Source organism: Triticum aestivum, chromosome 4A (assembly GCF_018294505.1).
Source record: "Triticum aestivum cultivar Chinese Spring chromosome 4A, IWGSC CS RefSeq v2.1, whole genome shotgun sequence".
Lineage (NCBI taxonomy): Eukaryota > Viridiplantae > Streptophyta > Magnoliopsida > Poales > Poaceae > Triticum > Triticum aestivum.
This window is the reverse complement of record NC_057803.1, coordinates 742,208,722-742,215,636: the sequence shown is the minus strand read 5'-3', so window position 1 is coordinate 742,215,636 and position 6,915 is coordinate 742,208,722. Positions and strand designations below refer to the sequence as shown.

Below are 6,915 nucleotides of genomic sequence, written 5' to 3'. Positions count from 1 at the left end.
TCTTTACTCTGTAGTCCTACAATTTTTAATGTTCCTGGTGTCACTTTCCCCAGTAGCTATGTTTTGTGCTAAAAAGTGAAAAATTCAAATGTTTTGCAGTCACTACCAGCAAGTAATAGCATTGACTATTATTTTTAAAATCCATTTGATTCGCATCATCTCTTGAAAGCCAAATTGCAATCATGTGCTCAATGGCAGCACACCTCATTCAAGACGACATTAGCGTCCTTGTAGAGGGAGTTGGCCCATGAACAGGGCTCCCTGTACAACGAAAATGTGCTGACCATTTCCAGTCCTTTGGTACTTTGCCCATTTCGGACTGTTTTCTTTACTTAATGCAAACTTTAAGGCTTGGTGTGAACTATGGTGTCGACATGATATGAATGGCCGGACAATGCGGCATTTTTCTTTTGCACCAAAGAATTTCAGACCATCATGTTGTTCTTTTCAGTTTGAATCTTCTTCGGAAGTTGCAATGTAAGTAGGAAGATAACAATACACAGTTCATTTTTTTATGTCCATGTAATAGTGGTTTTGTGATTGACATTTAGGGATAATGATATCAACACCTAAAGCAATGGTAAGAATATGTATGTTCCATTTTCATCTTATTAGTGGGCTAAATCCATGGAGCTTTGATATGTTATGATTGATTGATAGACAGCTATATATGGATTTTTTTTAGCCTTTTGTTTCTCCTCATGCTGCTACTTTATCAGTTCAATTTGAGAAGCACATTGTTTATGTGCCTATATATGGTATACTAATATGCACTGATGGAAGTCGGTTGCTATAGATAAATGGATCAATAATGAAATAGACATTACTGCTACCAGAGTACATTCCATCACAATGCACGGGCACCTATAGTCAAGAGAAGGCCGTTGTAGATAAAAGTGATACTGTAGGAGGTAGCAAGTATGAGCATGATCTAACAATGGGCCAATGGTATTTTTTCTGTGAGGGAGAAACACTTGTGAGAATAATGCATAGTATATTTTTCTCCCGTTGCAACACACGAGTATATTTACTTCAGGCGGTGATTATAAAGATGCAACTCCCGGTTACCGGAGGAATGCCTTGTCTGCTATGGTCAAAAGCGGGTCCCAATGCAGACGGTGAGCGGACGAGCGAGCGTCCGTTTCATGTCCGTGTGGATGCAAACCAGACGCAAAATTGAGCCTGGAATGCGTCCATGCAGACACTAAGTGGACAAACGTTGCAAATGCGAGTGCGCGTTAGGCCGTTGCATTTGCCTGTTTCGGTCGAAATGGTCAGAAGCGGATCATTTGGGGTCGTGCTTGGAGTTAATCTTAGCCACTCAGAGAAAAGAAGGAAGAGAAATCTAAAGATTTTTCTCATTAGCCATCTGCTTTTTTTAGTTGAGCCATCTGCTTATCGAACACGTTCGATTGTTCCTATTTCTGTGGACTAGATAGAATAAAACGCGACTATAACAAGTTCGGTTGTTGTGATGAGATCTGGCGGTTCTTATCTCTAGCTAAGAGCATCTCTAATAAACGGTCCAAATTTTGGTGGTCCAAATCGGTGATGGTGCAAATTTGGAGCACCAAAATGTGCTGTTTACATCTCCAAAAAAGGCTCAACTCCAACAGATGGTCCAAAACGAAGATGTAAAAAGAAAGAGCAACTCCAATAGATGGTCCAAAACGAAGATTAAAATGGCCAACTACTACTTCATCTCAACATAGTTCAAACATGAAATTCAACATAGTTTCATACACAAATTCAACTACTACTTATTCGAACTACTAGATGAAACTACTCCTCGTTGTCGGAGCTGCGGAACTGCTCCCATAACTCGTCCTTGGTCGGGTCATTGCACCCCTCGTCCTCCTCCTCGGTGTCACCCCAGTCCTCATCCGACGACTCAATAGGGATCACAGTCGAGGGGCCGGCCTCGTCCTCCTTCTTCACTCCCTTCTTTTTTGCCTCGACGTCGCGCTTTCAGTAGTGCTCCAGCTCGGCCTGGACGTACTACGGATGCTCTCGCGCAAACCAAGCCATCGCTGCCTCGTCGCTCTCGCCTGGAGCAACAACAACCGCCGATCTCTTCTCCGCCTTCTTAGCCGGCATCTCCTCCATCCGAATGCCCTGCGGCACGAGCCACTTCGCCACCGCCTGAGACTCGACCTCGGGAAGTTTAGGTCCGTCTTCGACCGTCCGGCACGCCACATCACCACGTCATAGGCACGCGCGGCCTCATCGGCGGTGGGATACGTGCCGAGCCACCAATGTTGCCCGGCGTCGGAGAACTCCAGTCCGAAGTTCCCGGAGGGCTTCGCCCTCATGCCGAAGAAACCGGACTGCATCTTCTTCGGCGCCATCGGGGAGCGGGCGGCCGCCGAGCGGGGAGCGGGCCGGCGACGTGCGGCGCGGGGCAGAGGCGGACGGAGCGGGGCGGCGGACGGACCAGAGAGGAGGCGGAGGGAGCGGGGCTGGGCGGAGGATGGACCAGAGGCGGAGGCGGGCGGGGTCGGGCGGAGCGTAGGCGAATGCGATGGGGCGGCGCGACGGCAGGCGGCGGCCCATGCAGGGTGGAATCAGTGATGGGGGTCTGGATCTACAGCGGGGCGAGGCCTTAGAAAGTTAACATGTAACTCTTGCAAACTATTTCAAGAGCCCGTGACAACGCACGTGCACTCTACTAGTTTTCTCAAGAAGTCGTCTGGTTGTTTTAAAACGTTTTCCTTAATTAAAATATACAACAATCTCTTGTGGGACACGGCGGACAGCGGCAGCAGCAGCATACAAAAATGTTGGTCTCCCCAAAACACAAGAGACAGAAGATTTACATGATTGCCAAAATTAGCCGGCAAAACAGTGCAACCAGATGAATAGCAAGGTTTCATTCAGTTTTGCTTTGTAAATAGTTCAAGATGATAGACGGTCAGAATGGCCGCGCTGCCGCTAGGATGGTGCTGCGCAGGGAGAAAGGTTCTTTGGTATTTGCGGCATACAGATACATCTTCCGCTTCCAAGCATTGCTAACCTCACGTGCGCTTGTCCCAACGTGCGAATTCCGACCGGCTGGGTATTCCCTATTTGGATAGTGAGGAGTGCAACAGGTTTTTAGATGATTAAGTGAAGGTTATGGGGTAATTACGGTGCGGGGAGGGGGGATTATATGTTGTATAGGAGAAACCTGTCCGTGGACTTTTTGCTTTTGATGGATTCGATCGCTACAATGAGCGAATGCAAAGGAGCTTTTCCGCTTCGAATCCATCAAATCCGTCAGCAACGATCCTATAATGATGCCCTGGAAGCGGAAAAGGTATGGCACTAGCCATTCGGCAGTCCGACAGGCCTGTTCAAATGCTTTGGCCATTCTCTCGGGCGGCACTCTTTCTAGGTCGGCCTACGGTCATCTAGCTTATGTGATTAAGGACCATATGGTAATTAGGAGTTTATCCCACTAAAATTAGCAGAGATCATAATATTGTAGCGCATCAATTGGCAAACTATTCCCGCATCACCCTCCTCCTCCTCCGGCTGCCCCCTCCCACTCCACCCCCGCCCCCTCCCTCCTCCTCCTTCGGCTGCCCCCTCCCCCTCCTCCCCCCGCCCCTCCCTCCTCCGATCCCACCGGCCGACGACACTGCGTATGTGGCCGCCAGCCATAGCGGTGCGATGATGGTGGTGATGTCATGCGGGTGGTGCCGCCGCACCCACCCGTGCAACGTGAGTCCCTCTTGGAAGATCACATCGGTAGGGCGCTTCCAGGTGATCATCTCTAGTAGCATCATGCCGAAGCTGTACACGACACCTTCGGTCGAAGGGCGGCCTCCTAGCCCATACTCTAATACCACGCAACAAGAACGCCATGATGGAAATGTTAAGAGAAGAATGTCACATGCATTTACGGTACTCATATGCTATGTTGATTCAATTGTGTTGTAAATTACCTGGCGCGATGTAGCCCACGGAGCCTTGCAACAATCCGGCAGTGGAGTTGCAGGGATTAGTAGAGCATGTGTTGTCGTCGTCGCCCATGTGCTTGACCAGCCGCGCGATGCCGAAGTCACCCACAACGGCTGTCATGTCGTCGTCGAGGAGCACGTTGCTGGGCTTAAGGTCGCAGTGTACGACGCGGACGGGGGCGTAGTGATGCAGGTAGGTGAGCCCCTCGGCTATGTTGCCGGCGATGGCAACCAGCCATGCGAGGTCCATGGCACGTCTGGGGCCGCCGTCACGCGGGTAGAGGTGGCTCTCGAGGCTACCCTTGGTCATCAGCGGGAGCACGATCGCGTGGAAGTTCGGCTGGCTGCACGTGGTGACCACGCGCACCAGGTTCCGGTGCCGCGTCCGCCTCAGCACATCGCACTCCCGCTTGAAGCTCCGGGAGACCTCACCGCCTCCGTTCTTTAGGTCGAGCACTTTGACGGCGACACGCGAGCCGTCACGGAGCGTCCCCTCGTACACACGCCCGAACTGCCCCGCGCCGATCAGCCTCGACTGCTCGAACCCGCCCGTCGCCTCGTAGAGCTCCTGTTGAGAGATCCTCGGGTAGTCCCCCCTCGTGTCGGGTTCGCATGGTAGCAGTGGTGAGCGCCGCCTATCTCGTCCCACGGCGGCACGCGGCGAGCCCAATGATTGCCATCGTGAAGCTCGCGACTGTGCCAACGACGAGCAACACCAGTCGCCGGCTATGGAGCAAGTTGCGCTTCGCGCCGCTGCACCTAGCCAACCCAGGCGTCATCGACGCCGTCCCCGCACACAGTCTGTCATTGCCGAGGAACGCGTCCGCCGGAAACCCTGCAAAGGCCCCGCCGCTCGGCACCTCGCCTGAGAAGTCGTTGTATGAAAAGTTAACACGTAGCAGCGATGCCACCTTCTCCAAGGATTGAGGCACGGTCCTTGTGAGGCCATTACAGGACACGTCGAGGTACTTGAGATCGATGCAGCTGCCGAGCTGCGACGGGATTGTACCGGAGAGATGGTTTGCTGACAGATTAAGCAATTGCAACCTAACCATCTCGCCCATGGTCACGGGGATCGCGCCAGACAGCAGGTTGCCGGCGAGGTTGAGGTTGAGCAGTCCACTCAGCCTAGTCAAGCCAGTTGGGATCTCGCCTCGCAGCATGTTGTAGGAGAGATCAAGATTTTGCATCATCACACACTGCACGATGCTCGGAGGAATGGTGCCGGTGAGCCGGTTCTGCGAAAAATCGACGAGTCCGAGCCACGGGATCATGCCTAGGGATGGAGGGATATCACCGGAGAGCAGGTTATTTGAGAGGTGCAGCTGCTCAAGCTGCCGCATGCTGGAGATGCCCTGTGGGATGGAGCCGTTGAGGAGGTTATGGGAGAGGTTGAGGGTGTTGAGGTTGGTGAGGTTGGAGATGTTCGCCGGGATCGGGCCAACGAGTCTGTTAAACTGAAGGTGGAGTTGCATGAGGCCGGGAGCAAGGCGACCGATGACATGCGGGATCATGTCGGCGATGTCATTCCCGGCGATGCTGAGCTCCTTCAGGTCGGTGCAGTTGGCAAGTGAGGCGAAGAACGGCTCAAGGTCGGTGTTGTTCCGCGAGTTCGCGGGGAAGTTGGACGATAGGTGCAAATACTCAAGGCTCCTCATACCGCTGAACATGTCATCCGACGGAAGCTCGCCAGTGAGGAAGTTCGACTGCAATAGCAGCCATCGGAGCTTCGTCGAGTTTGACAACGAGGGAGGGATGCTGCCATTGAGTTTGTTGGACCACAACACGAGGGACATCAACTCGGGGAGTGGGCAATCCGCTCGGATGGGGATCTCGCCATGCAGAAAGTTGGACGACATATCGATGTAGTTCAAGGTGGAGAGGTTGCAGAAGATAGCAGACGGGATATGCCCGCTGAGGTTGTTGTCGCCGAGGTTGAGGTATACCAAGCGCCGAATATGCGAGAGCTCCACCGGAATCGATCCCTCGAACTGGTTTCCATCGAGGCTGAGCTACGTCAGCCGAGAAAGCTTACCGAGCTCCCGCGGCACCGCCCCTGAGAAAACATTCTCGGAGAGATCGAGGGTGCTGAGTCTCAAGAGGTTGCTGAGCTCCAGCGGGACCGTCCCGGTGAACGTGTTCGACGACACGTCAAGAAACTTGAGGCGGGAGAGGTTGCCGAGCTCCGGCGGGACCGTCCGGGTGAGCATGTTCGAAGACATGTTGAGAAACTTTAGGGAGGGCAGGTTGCCAAGCTCTGGCGGAACCGTCTCTGTGAGCGTGTTCAAGGACACGTCGAGAAACTTAAGGTAGGAGAGGTTGCCGAGCTCCGGCGGGACGCTGCTGGTGAAGTGGTTGCCGGAGAGGTTGAGCGTCCTGAGGTGGGAGAGGTTGCCAAGCGCGGGCGAGACCTCGCCAGAGAGCTCTTGTTCACTTAGTATTAACTCGACAACATGGTGCTCTGCGTCGCAAGCGACACCGGTCCAGTTGCACACGTCCGGCGAGCCCCAGCCAGCGAGCGCTCCCTTGGGGTCGCTAGACACGCCGGCCTTGAAGACTAAAAGCACGGAGCGGTCATCCTCTTCCCCGACGAGAGCCGGGCTTGCGGTGTGGAGGAAGAGGAGAAATGTGAAGATGAGGACCATGATTGGTCTGGCGGCCATGGCCATGAGAGCCCGCGCCGGGTAGCTTGGAGCTCGGAATCAGAGCGGAGCTAAGCAAAATGGGTTGGTGATGGTGAGTGCAAGGTTTGCTGCACAGCGCGGGTAGGGCTTTATAAAGGTTGGTGATCGAGCGCCCTGCCTAACTAGCGTACAAAAATGCATGTCTGTGGGGCCGGCCTGGTGGTTTGGATATCTAATCCACGGATGAGACTAATTAGCGTACAAAAATGCTACAATTAGCGTCATGAACGGCTAATCATGCATGCATGTATGATGTATGCGTGCGTACAAGGTTTGGGTTATCACTTCAT

The 6,915-nt window shown here is 53.1% G+C and overlaps 1 pseudogene; it reads right to left on the bottom strand.

The window, feature by feature from the left end:
* Positions 1–1,782: 1,782 nt before the first annotated feature.
* Positions 1,783–6,604, bottom strand: LOC123084512 (putative leucine-rich repeat receptor-like serine/threonine-protein kinase At2g24130; annotated as a pseudogene).
* Between the last annotated feature and the right edge of the window lie 311 nt (positions 6,605–6,915).